The sequence below is a fragment of the Macaca nemestrina genome, chromosome 3, assembly GCF_043159975.1.
Source record: "Macaca nemestrina isolate mMacNem1 chromosome 3, mMacNem.hap1, whole genome shotgun sequence".
Taxonomy (NCBI): domain Eukaryota; kingdom Metazoa; phylum Chordata; class Mammalia; order Primates; family Cercopithecidae; genus Macaca; species Macaca nemestrina.
Window position 1 is genome coordinate 166,743,037 of NC_092127.1, and position 18,371 is coordinate 166,761,407.

General features: G+C 36.8%; 1 protein-coding gene and 1 long non-coding RNA gene across 17 annotated transcripts in view; one reads left to right on the forward strand and one right to left on the reverse strand.

Moving 5' to 3' along the window:
* The window catches only part of LOC112427718 (uncharacterized), a 28,751-nt gene extending 15,218 nt beyond the window's left edge, over window positions 1–13,533 (forward strand). For 2 of the 3 annotated variants that reach the window (XR_011621396.1, XR_011621395.1), the window contains exons 2-3: window positions 7,663–7,758; window positions 11,003–11,071. This is a non-coding gene — a long non-coding RNA (uncharacterized lncRNA). Of the gene's footprint in view, window positions 1–7,662; window positions 7,759–11,002; window positions 11,072–13,479 lie in introns of those variants that run through there. The other variant, XR_003019432.2, reaches the window with a different exon arrangement.
* LOC105487786 (protocadherin 7) overlaps window positions 1–18,371 on the reverse strand; it is a 427,259-nt gene that overhangs the window by 308,411 nt on the left and 100,477 nt on the right. The gene's annotated exons all lie outside the window — the stretch shown is intronic.

Sequence of the window (18,371 nt, forward strand, 5' to 3'; positions counted from 1 at the left end):
GACATAGAGTGACTTATTGGGTGACCCGGGGTAAGCGTTACATTTCTCTCATCACAGTTTCTATGGCAAAAAATAAAAATTACTGTGACCCCCATAGGGATGGGCCTAGGACACTCATCATTAGTATTCAACTTGCATAATACGAAATCATACTTGCTGCCATTTATTATTTCCATGAGCCAGATACTATTCCAGGTATTTAGCATATTTTGCAGCTTACATACAATAGCTATATAAACTGTCATTACTTCTGTTTTACACATGAAGAAATTAGGCCCAAGAAATTTGAGGACTGAACTTAAGTCAGCTTGACTGCAAGTCCCCTTCTCATTCCTTTTGGCTATGTTATCTCTGCTAATGAATAATGATAATCCAGGTCCAAGATACTTAGTAATTATTAATTGGTTATGTACATATATACATATATAGAAAGACAGAATACTATATAATACATAGCAATTATATATAGCAATTGTAATTATTATATATACTACATATAACATAGATATATACTGTATATTTAATAATTATTAATTGGAGAAACAATATTATAAATTCAGGATGCCCTTTCATACTAGTGTTCTATTGTTACTTGATTTTATTCAGTCTCTGCCCACTAATATAATACTTGAAAGTAAATACCTTTAAAAAAGAAGGACGAAAGGAAGGAAGGTAGGTAGGAAGAAAGTAGGGAGATGCTTTTCTCCCTATAGTCCATAAATTAGTTAGATTTTTCAATGTGTGGATGAGTTGATTTCTAAGAAAGGTTGGCCCCTGGTCTAAGGGTATAGTCCTGGATGCCAGACTTTCTGCATTTAGTGGTTCTCAGTTGAACTATTTTCCCTGTAAATCACTGTTCTGCCACAGAAAATATGATCCACAGTTCTTTCCACTTCCAGGATGCACACAGAGAGAACCAATCTGAATCTTCACTAGAGAAAAAAAATACAAAGACAGAAAAAAAAAAAAAAGAAAAAGAATTCTTGGGCTGCCTGAGCTGCTCTAGCAAAGCCAGGGACTGGCTTGTTAAATGAGTGCTGTGTTTCTAGATAAGCTTTCTGATAGATCACTTCCACGTGGCTTAATGCATTGTCTGTGTTTATTTTAAACAGGGGGGGAAAAACCCTTTAAAATGTGTTTGAGAAACATTGATAAGTTAAGAACGAGGCAAGGGATTTGACTGGAATGATTATAGCCACTTCTGAATGCTAAGGTATCAAGAAAAGGCCTAATTTAAGTACATCTCCCAAGAGTTCATTCCAGAAAAGGAAGGATATAGTCATTGAGTTAAAAAAAAAGAAAAAGTATCTCAAATTCCTAATTCCAGTGCCTGGGGAGAACCACATGCCTATGGTTTCTTTAAAAAATATGCTTTATTTTTCATTTCATTTCGCCTGCCATTCATTCAGCAAGGGCCTCAAAGCACATTAGAACATTAATTTATAATACTTATGCATATGTAGCAGAATTCCCTAAGACTTTAAGGACTAACTTGCCAATGGAAAATAGACCATATGGAGCACCCAGGCATTCTGTACACAACTGAAGTCGATTATCTCTCCTAGCCCCCAGCCCCAGCATGATGAAGAGGATATTTGGCTACAATATTTTGGAACTTAACACGCTCTTGTGGATTGCTGATGCCAAATTGGAACAGAAGTGGTCTCATATAAGACATTAATGGATTCAAACGTAATAACATTATACATATACGTATAATACACATATTAAATATACATATTTTTAAATAATTGATTATCTATAAAATCAAGTATTTTTAGAAATGTACTCTAGTGTCTTATACTAGAGTTTCATTTATAGAGACAACAATAATAGAGCGAGAGTTAATTTGTGAAATAAAACTTTTCAGCTGGCATGTCTGTTGCCTTCAACTTGTAAATCATTGCCTTTTCAGAGAATTCATGAAACTTTGTCAGTATGTAAAGGAGAAATTTATCAAACCTTTGCGTTTATTAACTCAAAAACAAATGAAACAGACAATGCCCATCATCCCTCAAAGACTCTACATACTCCCCTCTATTCTCATTTTCTTTCTCTGTTTTCTATTTTGTTTCTAATTTCCTTCCTTATGTGTAACATAACCAACCTCTTAGGTGTCACAGTATGCCTTTTTTTTTTTTTTTTTTTTTTAATGACACAACACGCTTCTAGATAAAGTGGTAGGCAATTATCTCTGGAATGCTGCAGAAAAGAATTCCTTAAGCCTCTGGCTAGTTACCGAAAGGCTTACATTAATCATTCTCTCTCTGCATGCTTGTCTCCTCTTAGTAGTGTCCAATGTCAAATCAGACAGTCCATGCAGGGCCCTGGATAGAACGTTAAAAGGGCACTGCCACACACTGCAGGTGGCCAGCAGGAACAAAGCCCTTGGCCTGGAGTAATTTTAATAATTTCTGCACAGGTCTAATCCAGCGCTTTGGTGCACATTTGCTCCTGAAATCTTTGTTACACTACTTATCATACAATCATTGATTCAATGTAAAAAAAAAAAAATTAAAAAGACACAAGATGCAGTTCTTACACTCTTAATCACTCTAGACTTTGTGTATCTGTCACGTGGTACTCTCTTTTCAAAAATACTGACAACCAAAAGCTGGTTTCTCAATGTTCTGTGTTTTATATGTGTCTCAAGGAGGAGCCTCAACTGTCCTGCGCTGGCCAGTATGGTTTAAAGTGAGTTAGTGATAATGAACTCTAAGGCACTCAGCTTGGCTGTTGAAATAAAACAATGAGTTACTTTGACAGTCATTCAGGGTCACAAGAATGTAAATGGGTATATTCATGGTGAGATTTTCATTTCTTGTGTTGGAAATCTGCAGATATTTTAATACTATTTTGAAATGATCTGAACCAGCTAGAGCGAGATTTTTTTTTTCATTATCATAACCTCCAGGCTACAGGTTTTTATCATAACATTATTTTACTCCTAGATCTCCTGATCATGTTTTTGAAACTATTACTCTTCGCAATAAAACTTTCAGGAGAGAAATTTAAATTTTCATAAGCCACAGTAAATGTTGCTATGAAAAAATTCGCCAACATATACAATCTCTTGGGCAGCACTGGTTATTCTTTATAAAGCAACTTAGGGGATTTCCATAAAATGATAATACCTTCTCCTACACTTTCTATTTATTCCACATGGCTTTATTTTAAACTGTGCTTTTTCTTGCCAAAGATAACATTCAGATTGTTAGTTATACGATTTTCTATTTCATATGCTCACTTCCTCCTGCGGATCCTTGCAGCTATTCTCTTACGGCACTTAATACATTTGGTCTTGTATGCAAACATTTTATTCCTACTGTCACTAGTAAACTGTGCTCTCTCTAAGGGTATAGACTACATCTTATTTATCTCGTTTATCTCTGTGTCACTCATAATGCCTTATAAATAATAAATGCTCCATAAAGTAATGAAATGAATCAAATAAGTCAGTACTTTCAACATCTTCATGTTTTGTCCTCTCTATTAACTATCCAAGTCAACCAAATATGGATTACATAACATAGTGAATTAAGGCTGAAAATAAATTTGCACTGCTAACATCTTCAATCTCTTTGTTTTGGTCCAGTAAGTGTCTGAATCACCAGATATGAATTATCTAAGGTAAGGTAGTAAAATAAGGATTAAAATAATATAGCAGTGTTTCATGCTAAATAAGGCTTCATTTTCATATGTTGTGATTTTAATGCCTATGTCTTATTTGGAACAATACTTAGCGCAAGAAAAACACCCTAATTTAATACCTCCCTCCTTCTCCTCCCGTTTTTAAAAATTTTCAGCATGCATTCATATTTATGGATCCATTTAGTAATTACATCATCTCTGGAAGTAGGTAGAAGGGATATTATTAGCACCACTTTACAGATGGTGAAATATACAGAATGGCTGTGAGCGGCCCAAAGTTACACATTTTCAATTCAAAGTAGAATCATCATTAAAATGTCCAAGCCCTGGGCTGTGCTCTTACTATGCCCTCTCTTCCAGTCTTTGCCATACAGTCTCTCTAGTAAGACTTCCATGTGATTGGATCTCTCAGCCCAGCAGTCCTCAGCCTTTTTGGCACCAGGGACCCGGTTTCCTGGAAGACAGTTTTTCCACGAACGAAGGCTGGTGACTGGGGGATGGTTTTGGGATGACGCTCTTCCACCTCAGATCATCAGTCATTAGTTGCATTCTCAGAAGGACCGCACCACCTAGATCCTTCACATAAGCAGCTCACAATAAGTTTCACACTCCTGTGAAAATCTAATGGCACCGCTCATCTGGCAAGAGGCAGAGCTGAGGCAGTAATGCTCCTCAGTGCTCACCTCCTGCTGTGTGGCTGGGTACCTAACAGGCCATGAACCTGGACCGGTTCATGGCCTGGGGGCTGTGGATCCCTGTCTCATTCTACTGACTCTGCACTCCCTGGACTTTATTATTCTTACTAATACAATTCTTACTAAATTTCTCTCTTACTGCCTAGCACATGGCACACAGCAAACCCCAGAAGATGTATATTAAATGTATTGAAGATGCTACTTCTCCCATCCTTCTGGTTTATTATTATATATGGCTCTCCAATTCTCACTCTATTGAATATACATGTGTTTATATTTATAGCAATTTTATTGATGTATATATATATATATAAAATCAATGATTATAAAGTTCAAATTTCTTCAAGGTAAATTAGGACAGTGGAGAAATATAGATTTGTGTCATTTTATCAGATCTCTCGAGAAATTTTGCTGTATAAATCTAATAAATAATAAATAACGTACCTTGAACAAGGGAATATCCTCAGACATATGATTATGGAAAGGGAAAAAGCTGATTTTTGCCTGTTTAAACAAATGTCTTGGAAGATATTCAGGATTCTTTTTTTTTCTTTTTCACTTTCATCTCTATTAGTTGAAAACTGAAATGAACATTTTTGCCAAAGATCATCAAACATAATTCTGTTCAACAAGCACTTAGCAAAAGCTAACCATGTACCAGACAGTGTGTCATAGTTGAGGAACAGATACATTTAAGAAGACATTATCTCAAATAAGCAGGAGAGCGAAGTGGTTCAGAGCACCTCAGTTTCAAATCCCGGCTCTCTAATGCAACAGCCATGTGACGTTGGCAAGTTAACCCCTCTATACCTCAATTTTGTCTTCTACAAAACATTGATGATAATTGTATCTGATGCACTGCTTTATTGTGATGAACAGGAGCAAAATACAATTTATGCAGTCTCGTGCAAAAGGAAAAAGTAGGGCCCTTTGTTCAAAAATTATTAAGAATTTCAAGATGGTAACAGCAAAATATTAAACCAAGTGGGGACCTTTCTCAGTGCAAGGTCCTGTGTGACTTTCTAGGCCAATGCCCTAGAAGTGGGTCCTGGTGATAAGTAAATGATTCTACACGTGAAGCAGTTGGAAAAGTGCCTGGCACATGGTAAGTGTTCTATGTTTTAGCTTTTGTTATTAAAGAGTTTATGACTTCATTGAACACGTAAGAAATATAAAGGAAAATGGCACATTTTTAAGGATTCTGGGTAGATCTAAATTTTTAACGACCTCTAAAGTTTGCAACAATGTTCTTATCTACACTGAATTTGGGATCCTGTCAGCAAAAAGCTCCACCTCTTACTTATTTGACAGAGACAACTCTTTTGTCCTTCCTTCATACAAAGTGTTCAGAATGTTCTTTCCATCATCTTTATACAACATGTATATGACATTTTCCATTTGTTTATCTGTGTAATTTCTGTCTCATCATGGCACATAGTGTATGTAATAACGCAGTTTCTTAAGCGATTCAAGTTCTGATCTCTCTCATGTTCAGATGGATTTTCCATGTATTGTTTATTTTCTACATTTTCTCCCTGATATACAATCCTTAGCTGCACCTTCGTGCAGAATAAAGACTCTCCTCCCACAGATGCCCACATCCTTACCCATGTACCTTATGAATATATTACATTATGTGGTGGCAGCGGGTGGGGATGGGACTAAGACGGCAGCTGGAATTGAGGATGCTAACCAGATGATTTTAAAATAGAAGATTATCTTGGATTATCTAAGTGGGCCAATGTAATCACAAGGGCTCCTATATGTGGAAGCAGAAGGCGGAAGAGTCAGTGTCAGAGTGATAAGAATTTGAGACCCCCATGACCAGCCACTGCTGACTTTGAAGACGGAAGGGGACTATAAGCCAAAGAATACAGTCAGTCTCTAGAAGCTGAAAGAGGCAAGAAAACGGATCCTCTCCTATAGCCTCAGGAATCCTGCTGATGCCTGGATTTTAGCCCACTGAGACTCATTTCCAATTTCTAGCCTCCAAAATTGTAAGATAAATTTGAGATGTTTTAAGACACTCAATTTGTTAGAATAGCAATAGGATGCTACTATAATGTCTACAGACATAGCATGTGTACCTACATGCACACACATACAAACACATTCCAAAAAAGCTTTCCAACATTGAACATTCCCATCCTTAATGTCCAGTATATACCATCACAAAGCAGGCTCTTATTACTTCAAGCCAGCAGAGTCTATACTTTAACACTGGATGCCAAACAAGCTTCCACTTTTCTGCTACAGATATATTGTAGGAGAAAGTGCAAGTAGCCTGCCTTCCGTGACCTACGCTGAGTATTTCGACCTGCCACACTGGTTCTGCTGCACTGAATATACTACTCCATTATTGTGTTGATCACATTAGTTAATGGCTAATATATTTATCCGTCTTACTCACTAGACATGGACTGCCCGGAGGAGAGGAACTGTGTCCTCATTCGTATCTGCATATCTGGTATCTAGACAACATATGGCTCATGACAGGACCATCAAAGTTTCTTGACTTAAATTAATGGATGAATGGCTAGAAAAATCTTTAAGTACATGCACATACAGGAGCACAAGTGCATGCACAAACACACACACATGCGCGCGCACACACACACACACACACGGGGTAAATTTTTACTTCTATTTTTTTCCTAACAACATTATAGATGCTATATTAGTGATGATTTAAGGTCTGATTCATGCTTACAACCACTAATCATTAGAGCCTCTGATCACTCTTTGAATATTTATCAATGAAAGAACAACAAGCTTCACTGCTATCGGTTAATATAATATCACATTATGGCCGGGCGCGGTGGCTCACGCCTGTAATCCCAGCACTTTGGGAGGCCGAGGCGGGCGGATCACAAGGTCAGGAGATCGAGACCACGGTGAAACCCCGTCTCTACTAAAAATACAAAAAATTAGCCGGGCGCGGTTGTGGGCGCCTGTAGTCCCAGCTACTCGGGAGGCTGAGGCCGGAGAATGGCGGGAACCCGGGAGGCGGAGCTTACAGTGAGCCGAGATCGCGCCACTGCACTCCAGCCTGGGCGACAGAGCGAGACTCCGTCTCAAAAAAAAAAAAAAAAAAAAATCACATTATTCAAAAATCTCTCAATGCTTACAAGATACTTAGTTTCAGAATATACCAAATGCATCCAACAGTGAGAAAGCAAGCAAGAAAGAAAAAGAGACAAAAAGACATTCTTCGGGAGCCTAAAAATTAGGCAGCATTCCTGCGGCATGTGAATGGATAAGTGAGATAAAATTCTTCAACAGTGGAGTCACAGGATCTATTTTTGTTTTATTATAGGTTGCATCCTTCTTAGCCGAAACCAAGTTTCATTCCCCCATAGCAAGAGAAAGCTCGCAAGTCTCCCTCAACCTGTGATGCTGAGCTCTCTTCCAGGTGCGAACTGTGTTTCTTTCAAAAGAAATTGAACAAATCCCATTGAGTCATGTATGAGTTACTGTGCATTTTTAAGTGTCACTTTTTGAGAATCATTTAAGTACTGATTCATATATGGCTAGATCACAATCAGTGGTGACCATAAATTAAAAATGAAAAATTATGAAAATTATAAAATATCTGAATTACAAATCATTCATGCTACTTTAATTTTAGAGACAGAACTCATTATAGGAAAAAACACTTGACTAGCAGAGCATGACAAAGACGTTTATTGATGACTGAATATTCATCAATAATAACTCTATGAAAAGGGGTTTTATGCCCATTTTACAGATGACATTTTGTTTCAGTAGCTGGTATGAAAATAGGCCTTATATCATCCTACCATTAGCTGGGTAAACTACAGCTAAATTTGACTCTACTGCATTTCTTCCTGGTTCCGAGTCAGCCTGATGAAAGAGGGTGCATACAATGAGTAGAGGCCCTTCCTTCTTTTTTGTTTGTTTTTATTTTGTATTAATCAGTCAGCTAAGAATCGTTTTGTGGTGTATTTACATGATGAAAGCGAATAATGCTTGTGAAATCTGTTGACTACCCACGTTCAAGACTCTATCTGAGAATTTGTGCCTAAGACTTTACAAATGTTATCTAACCCAGTTTAAAACTGACATTACCCTATGTATAGTTGTTATACTCACTTTACCGATGGAATTTTTGTCCCATAGCCAGTAAAGGCCAGGACTATGAATTGAACCCAATTCTTTGAGTTAATCAAATCATTTAGTCAAGAGAAAGATGGTGAGAGTGGAATGAGTTGAAGTAGAAGAAAGCATTAAAACATTGGCAGCATTATGAGGAAATGAAAATTGGAGTAGTAATCTTTTTAGCTAAAGTGTTTAACATTATGATACATAAAACTTTTGGAATAATGAGATCAAACACAATTTGAAACATGCAAGAAATCTGTGCACATGTTGAGAAAAGTATAAATGATTTTCATTCTGAAATGGCTAGCAAGCTAACTAAAGCAGAGAGGTAACCACAATGACCACCCAAATCCCAAGATCCGGCCCAGGATTTCTATTATTATTATTAGTGTTAGCACTGCAGAGCAGGAAAGCGAGTCAAGATAAATGAAGAAAAACAAGTCCTATCTAAACTAGGGAAATGAGAGCCAGACACGGAAGGAAAGCAAAAGAAGCGTGAAAGATGATTAAAAAAGGAACTAAAATAACAAAACATGTTATTTTATTTTTATCTTTTTTTAGTCTAAAATAATAAAATTGAAAATGTGCAAAATGTGAAATCTAAATCCATCATCAGCAGGATGTACAAAAATTATAATGTCCTTATTACATCACCATATGTAGTACTTTTGATTGCTAATTACACTATCAGATGTATAGATGTATGTGATGTGAATAATTTATTTTACTTTTTTTTAAACTAACTTTGGTTCTTGCATACATTAACAAGATTCAACTCTACAACATACATAATGTGAAAATGCAGTTTTAAGCAATTATAAGTATACACTTTTCAAAGCATTCATATTTAATTGAAATAATATGTATTTAGGTATCTTGGTTGAATCAGATTTGACACATAGTGCATTTTAAAATGTCTCAAGATGAGTGTCTACTAAATAAAAGATTGTTATTAAACAAAGACCAATAAAAAATAAAATGAAAAGAAGCAGAACAAATATGTTTTAAAAATTAATGTGCACAAAACCAGAGTAGATTCTGATTGGCTAGATGTGCAATCATGATTTACCAGCCTATTTGCTCTGCTATTCAATAAATAACATGGTGTCAATGGGCAACTGTCATATTATAATGAATATAGGCCATAAAGTGGTCCATATAACAATATATCATCAACTCCTTTCCATCTCCCTTCTATTTTAAAGCAAACTGTATGCAATAAGATGACAAAGCTTCCTACATTTTATTAGCTATATTTCTAAAAACTGTGGATCATGCAAATTGTCTGGTTCTTCCCCACTCCCCAGTTTACTAGGATTGGTGACATTGTCATATCTATTTAAAATAATGACATGTGGTAAGATTTCAACCTAGATACCTGATCGTAGAGGAACTACCCTTTATTCCTGTTAAGTTCTGAGCATTTTTTAAACATTTGACACTTGAAGAAGTACTTTGTGGATATCAATTAGCTACCATTGACAATTGCTTCACATAATAGTGCTGCATCTGTGGGTTCAGGCTGTTGCTTCTAAATGCTGATATACTGATACCTTCTCTACCAACACTTTGCTTCTGAAGAGCAAAATCTGATTCATTAACAGATTTTCCCTCCAGCCTTGGAAGTTAAAATTTCTAAAACTACCCTTCAACTTCTTCTCTGCTGAATGATATCATTTAATTTTACATCACATTTGTATAAATCTGAATTCTACCTGTTTGATAAGTAGGAAATTAAAGAGACAATTTTCTATATTCATATATTTATATGTATTTAATTTACATTAGGTATTTAATTAATGCTTATGGAATGAAGTATTCAATTATACTTCTAGAATCATTTCATTATTTCTGCCTATGGTTCCCTGGGTAGAGTCCTCTCTCTCTCTCTCAGCACACATAAATCCCAGGATCAGTTTCTCAAACTCTCTTCTCTTCCAAAACTAAACACAAAAGAGTGGTAGCTGCAGTTTGAAAAAATGAAGCGATGAAATAAAGTGCAGGTACATGTGTATCTGCTTATGTATATGGGTGAGATCTGAATTAAACTCAGGCATAAACCTTCATGTTAATTTCCTTTAAGGAAAACATGCCCTAACAGCCACATTCAAAAAGAACTCACAAGGCTTACAGACCATTAAGGCTTTTACAAAACACAGTCAAATGACAATTACAAATGAGTTAAGAAATGTATTGATTAACTGTAACTATTAAAATCATGGGTTTAACACACAAACAAAAAAAAAAAAACTCAGGGCCACAGTAAAGGCAAACTGTGCACAGAGTCTTGTAAATGACAAACCAGAAAATACCTTCAGCAGCCATAGTTTGACACATGCATGATCGTCAATGTGTATACTGTGAGGAGAGAAAAGTGAGTAACTCTTAAGAGTCACCGTAACCAGAGAACCATGCTCTCGGAGCCATAGTAACCAGCCTTATGTTTTTTTGCACACAAGAGGCAATTCAGAAAAACATTCATGTTTACAAACCACATTTTTTCATTACCTTTTTTTTTGTATCACTCTAATTAGATTTCATGATGAACACAGGCATTCTCATGGGGGAAATTGCCCACTTAACTGAAGAGAAGACTATTAACGAGGTAATTGACACTGTTTTAAGCCACAAAAATGTGAATAGCTGGGCATATTTCATATGTCGACACTGGAAGTTGAGAAGCTCATTGTGCCACATTCCACTTAAGAATTTCTCATTATTAATCACCAGAACCAAACTCGTGGTAGTGATTTGAGCAAATATATATTATGTATTTACTCTCGTTTCTATAGCTTATGTACCTAATGTTTCCTCTGCTTGCAATATCTTTTCTATTTTCCTTTGCCAAGGGTAATTTTTGTTGAGATAACAGTGACTGAGTACTTACTATGTGCTAGTCATTGCTTTAAATACTTTTTATACATCAACTCCTTTTATCCTCTCAAAGCTAACAATAATAGTACCACCTACTTCTTCTGCATACTCAATGGCTTATTTGTACAGTGCTTATGGTACTACACAGCACAAAGAATGTGCTTTGTGTTTGTCCAACAACCATATGAAATAGGTTATATTTGCTATCCTCATTTTATAGATGAGGCAACAGAAGCAGAGGTAGATTAAGGACCTCCCCAGAGATCACAAGCTAATAAATAATGCTGCTGAACTTTATACATATCAGTAGTGTAACTATAAAACCTAAATTCTTAATTATTCTTAACTGCTACGCTCTGCCTCTTATAAGGATTGCATGGATTGCTCCTTCAACAACTTGATCCTAAACATGCCTTCCAAGAAGTTTTCCAGAATTGACATCTATGCACATACTAGATTGTATGTTTCTTGAGAATACGAACCATGTTCTGTTACACAGTAATCTCCTACAGGCTACTCTCTTCACTGATCTGTACTCAGCAGATATGTACCGCATGCACATCTGGCTATATAGATTGATGACCTTGTAGGTATAACATAAGAAATAACACTTTAACTTTAAAAAATTAACAGATATGCATTGAATATTTTATGCTTAATGACACAAATATACATTCACTTTAACTATCCTTTTGTTTTTTGTTTCTGAGTAGATGATACCTAGGTAATTGTTCAAAGGCCACTCTTTCTGTACCTACCTTTACTAAAGATTTCTAAAAACATGCACTGAAAGTCATGTGTGCATATTTTGGTATTTTTGAAAAATGAATACTAGTCTTTACAGACAGAGATTTGGGTTTGTGTCCCAGCCCTTCCACTATGTATAGTACTAGTTGTAAGTTCTGGAAAAAAATTCCTTAAACTTTATGAACCTTAGTTGTCTTAGCTTTCAAATGGGAATTGTAATATCTGTTTAATAAAGTTGTGAGGAGAATTAAATAAAACAAAAGAATAGTTGGCCCAAAGTAAGCACTATATAGTAAGTCTGTAAATTGTTTTGCAGGCTTTTTACAAGGAAGTGACGTATAAGTTAAAAACCCACAAACATAAAAATGAAGTTAACTGTAACTTTATATGGGTTAAATATGTGGACTTTCTTTGCATTTGCATCTTTCTAATACTAAGGTGAAAATGTATCCTCATTGTTTATATACATATTGACTGCAAAAGGCAGGAAACATAAGAGAAAAATCTAGAGTAGTACTGGGACGGGTCAAGTTAAAAATAAGAATTTCTAGCCTGGGCTGCATGGCAAAACCTCGTCTCTACACACACACACACAAAAATACAGAAATTAGCCAGGCATGGTGGTGTGCGCCTGTAGTCCCAACTGTTTGCGGCGCTGAGGCAGGAGGATTGCTTGATCCCGGGTTGTCTAGGCTGCTGTAATCAGGGATGGTGATGCTGCACTCCAGCCTGGGTGGCAAAGTGAGATCCTGTCTCAAAAACAAAGTAAGATAAAAATTTCCTGAGAGTAATCAGTAGTCAGATTACAGGACCTCTAGGACTTCTCAGATGACACCCTCTTGTAAGCGTCATGGTCTGCAACATTCGGTAGTTTGAAAATCTCTAGACTTTCTTCATGAGGCAGATCCACTTCTGGGTGAATCCCCCAAAGAAGAAACTTTCTGCCTCTTATTTGCACAGTAATGCCATAGGTCAATTATTGCCTAAAGCAGAGCATGCTGGGAATAAGTTCCGGAATAGCTTCTAATATACTAGATATGCTGGAGGCTCAGTTGGACCGAGGGTGGATTATTGACAAACTGTATTACTGTGATGCATTTTTTAAAAGCATATGTTTACTCCCATAAGGCACTGTTCCAAGGCTGTCTGAATGTTCAGTGCATTTGTTTTATTTATGTATATAATCCATGTCCCAGAGAATCCTAACCACAATTTGGCAAAATACACTGACTTTCTATCAGTACTGCTTCCCTTTCACAAAATTAGTAATGAATATTTATGATTCTAAACTCAATATAGGTCCTTGAAATAAATAAACAGTAGTGCTGCCATGGCTTTAATGAGGTTATCAAATGGAATAGAACTTACGATATGCCATTGTGTTTTAAAGAAGGATCATCCTTAAGAGTGAAGCCTTCTTTGGGGCACAAAGAATGAGAAACAGGCAGCAATGATGCTTGAAAGAAAGGAAGAAGAAATGGCAGAGAAAAGAGGAGGAAAGAAGAAAGGACAGAAGAGGGAAGGCAAGAACAGCTTCTCTATCCAGCTACAAGCCAGAAGCCAAATTTAAAGAATATGCTACATTTATCCAAGTCATGTTCACTATTCTTTCAAGGTACTGGCAGCCACCCCATCTTATTAAACATTAATTTTAAAAGCCTGTCAATGCTTGGCCTAGTCTGACCTGCCATTTTAGAATTTTAAAACAATAAAAAAAAATAGCCATACAAAAGCACATTAATACCTTCTGATATGTTAGAAATGATCCCAGAACTTAAGCACTTAAACCAATGTGATCACTTCTCAGAAGTCCCCAATGAAATTTTGACCCATTCTCTGTCATCGCTGCATGCACTGTTTGTGCTTTTATGGAAAGGAAACTACTTAGGGCCACCATCATGGTAATGCAGCAGTTAAGCAAGAAGCACCAGTAACAGCAATGCAGATTTCTGACATGTTTTCTTTTCTCTGGCTTGCTGACAATCCTCAGGAAATGAAGCATGTGGTTTTGATGAAGTAGTTCCTTAAATTTTAATGTGGCATTGATCTATCTTAGGATTTCTAAAGTTTCATGGGCAATACACTAAGGGAGGAGAAATAACAAGAAAGAAAGAAAAAACATACTGAAAGTTTAGTTCTATCAAAACATTCTATAAAGTGTAAGTTAGAAATGGTACTACATTACACCAAAACAATATTGATAATCTTATGGTTCATATCACAGATTTTCAAAGTTAACACTGAAAAGGAGATCACATAAATAATACGCCTTATCCACGAGCTGAGACATGACTCAACAATGTCGAAGCACTAGAGGGAGGAAGGAAAGCAATGGTGATATTACCTAGTGTCTAATGCGGTACTCTTTGTGTCAGATATTAGAAACACCTTCTACTCCATTGTCTAAAACAAGAACCTTAAAATAAATTTTATGGGTTGTCCTCACGAATACCACACATCCACATCTATTCACCAAGCACTATCCATTCAACTTTATATATGCCCTGTACATCTCACCTCATCCCTCTTTCATCATTTGATTTGTTAGGATATTCGTCATCTGTCTCCTAAGCCCCACTCCAGCATTTGTGCCACTGAATTTTGTCTTTCCAAACCGGCTACTGCCAGAATTAGTTTCCTACAACACAGATCTCAAATAATTACTATTTATAAACTGTTGATAGCTTCCATTTCCTACAAAGTTGAAGCACGTTTCCACAGTGTTCAGAAAACCCCAAGTACTTGTCAGCCCAAATATTCGGCCCTTTGCTCTGCTTCCTCAGCCACAACAGAATCCTGAACAATCCAAAATTGCTTTCATGTTGCTAAAACTGGGTCTGTATTGTTTCCTCCTACTCTGCCTGATAAAACTGTACTCTTGATCATAGTCAAAGACCTTCTCCCCTAAAGTAGCCACTGTGCCAAGGCAAGGCAATATCACTCCTTTATCCATCAGTAATTCTTGGGATATATCTCTATCAACTAGTTGTGATTGGTTTGGGGGCTTCATTTTTGAATGGCAAAGTTAAGGTATACCATCCATCCATCCAAAAAGGATGTTTAATACTTGAGAGTATTCATTTTTAAAGGAAAATAATGCCTTTGAGTTGCCTGTGATATCTCTCAGTGAAATATTACAACTACAAATCTGAAGTTTCCCAGGAGAACATTAAATCAGATTTCTGAGCTTCTGTTTAAATTTTTGAATGGAGGGAGAACACACACAGGCTACACTGGTGGGCAATGACTAGAGAAAATATGATGTCAGCTTTATGAAGAAGAGCTAAAAGAAAAAGATTTCCCAGAAGATGGAAAGAGAATGGCATATATGAGGAAAGCAAAAAAAAAAAAAAAAAAGAAAGAAAGAAAGAAAGAAAAGAAACCCCGCTTTAATTACAGACTATCAGACAGCCAACCATCAAGTGTGGCTCTGCCTTTGCTATGACTGATATTTCTGTGAAATCCTTGGAACTTCCTGGCCTCTCCAGATTCTGGGTTCTTTATTCCAAATTTGATGAAGAATAAAAGGAAACTGCTTTTGCTGAGCAAAACAAGAAAAGCACTTTTGGAGTGAAATGTAAATGATAACCCTAAAATTAGAGAAATTGGAAATTCTCATTTTTGGTTGGGTGCTTTTGGTTCTGCAGAAGCAGCATTTTTGGACCTATGCTGAGTTAGCCCTATTCTATTCTAGAATAATTTAAGAGCATTAGACTTTCTACTAATCTAACCCCCAAGATCCTAGCTCTTGATATTATCAATCTAATAGTAACCAGGTGTTTCCATAATACGATTTCAAGAATCCTCTCATATTCTGATCTCTGGAAGGCATTTCTTCAAACGGTTCTCGCTATCAAAGACCCCTGTATGCCGAGGTAGCATCATATTTGAATTTGCAGGGACTTTATTGTAATCTCAGCAGTATCTGGCTGTCAGCAAGGAGGTGGCATAATGGACTATAATCATTTTGCACAGAGTAAGGACAGGTCTAGCAGAAAATGTTTAATTCTAGGTGATGGCTCTTGCAGAGTCAGTAAAGGGCACGTACTAATAAGGAACTGCAAAAAGTACCAGTGACGACACGCTTGCCTTGAAGAGCAAGCTCAGCAGATTTGCCACAGCTAATAGAACCATTACCGCTGCACGTCAGGCTATGAGAAATACCAAAGGACATAGGCATCGGAGTGAAAAAGATAAGAAGAAAGCAACAACAACAAAAAAAGATAAATCAGAAGACCCAAATCATGTCTCCATATTTTTACCAGTTTAAAGTTATTAAGTCAACCATGTTATCAACCCTGTGAAATAAAAGGGTGCCAGAAAGCTTGCACAGGACAATCTCCATGTTTTAATGTATTATAAATATCACATACAGTAACCAAACTGTTCACTAGATGAATATCTGTGCAAAGCTCATTTCTGGTGATGCCTGTATTGTCATCTGTCTCTGCATCTAAGCTCTAAGGCTTTTATCTTTGTTATTTCATGCTTACATTTTTTCCCCTTCTTACTCACATATAAAACGCAAAACCCTGCAATGAAGAGAAGGAAAATGCATGCAAAGGATTCTGTTGCTTTCAAAAGAGAATTAATTCCACATACTATTTCTAAAGGTTTCTGTTACCACTAGTAGACTGAGAGTCAAACAGGTTCTTTAGAAAACAGAGGGGTAGTCCAGGAATAATATCCAGGTTTTAAGATCTTGTGTAGATTATCCTCTGTTCACCAGCACTTCCCACTGTTGCATTATGTAATAAAGGCAATCTTTCTTGTGCAATGACCACAAGAAGCACCAGTGTTTAAAAGCCCAGTATTTGAAATGTCTAACTAAAAAAAATATAAATTTTTAATATAAAGAGGTGGAAGCACAAAATAAGTAAACCATGACGGATTCATCAAAATGCACACAATATCCCCACAGGAATGTAAAGTAGCTATTTAAGGCTTACAGTACCATTTAACAGGCAGAAAAATAATAACACAAACCAAAGATGAAAATGCAACACCTGACCTTTTACACAGCTCACTGTTAGTCTGTGCCAGGCTGTCGCTATTTAATGCAACAAAACAATGAGAAAAGGTCTCTGGATGTGGCGTGTGGCATTCCAAACCAAGCAGTCGTTGGCCCGCACTCTAAAACATTTATAGCATCCAGTCCCCCATCAGGCAAAGCTTCAAATTTTTACTCATTATTTTGAGTAAATGAAATTAAATAATAGAAGTTGCCTGCAAATAAATGTGAAAGTAGGTGCTCTTTGAAAATGAATTTGCTTAGGATAGGAGGGCACTCCCATGACCGCACTATCAAGGAGTTTAATTAGTCATGCCTGGAAGAGAGAGGAAATGCTCGGATTATAGACCTGCCCTTTAAGGACTGACTCCGTCTGTGCCATCACCCAATATCTGAGATACCAATCCTTTGTGATCACCAGTTACTATGCTGCTGTGTAACGGGGCTTAACTCAATTTATCTCACTCTTAATTTAACCGTTAATAAAAACTGAGCATCGAGGAACATAGCTCAGAAGGTTCTGAATAGTGCCTCTGGGATACACATTTTATCCTTCCTACTGTTTCTATTCTTGTTACATCAGTATGCAGAAGCCATTTCAACTGAATATTCCTAGACACAATAAAATTGTATGCAGAAGGATGGGTTTGGGTTTAAATAAAAAGTTTTCAATTCCAGCAATTCAACTTTCATGCATACAGCAGCAGTGTCCTAAAAACCCTGGGTTCCCATGAACACAGACCATTTATCATTGGAGACTATAAAGGCAATCTGTGAAGAAGCAAAGGTATCTCTTAGTTTAAGACTAAGAAGACAAGTGCATTTGTAGCAAGAGGATCGCTGCCTTATACCGATTTCAGGCCAGTCTAAGGGGTGGGAAATCTTAAGCACACAGGGCTATGCCCAGAATCTGAACGAGACCTTGAGAAGGCCACCATCCTTAGCTATATATCAGAACCAGTCTAGCCTCATTTTTATGTTCTGGACATTGTGCCATGCTAGAGGCACACCAAATGCCATGAGTCAACTGTGCAATTGAACATCTTCTTTCCCTCCCACATCTAAATGGGGCTGACCCCTTTCCTCTGCATGACATTGGTTCTTCTGGACGCCTCTAAGTTTAAGAAAGTGGATAAAATTTATTGGAACCATCACTTGGCTGACAATGTGGAGATCAACACTTTAGGTGATTTTCCAGAATCTGCAAAGTGGAGGTAGGGTAGTAAAGACTTGATCTTTAGAATCAGACAGACCTGAGAGTGAACACAGTG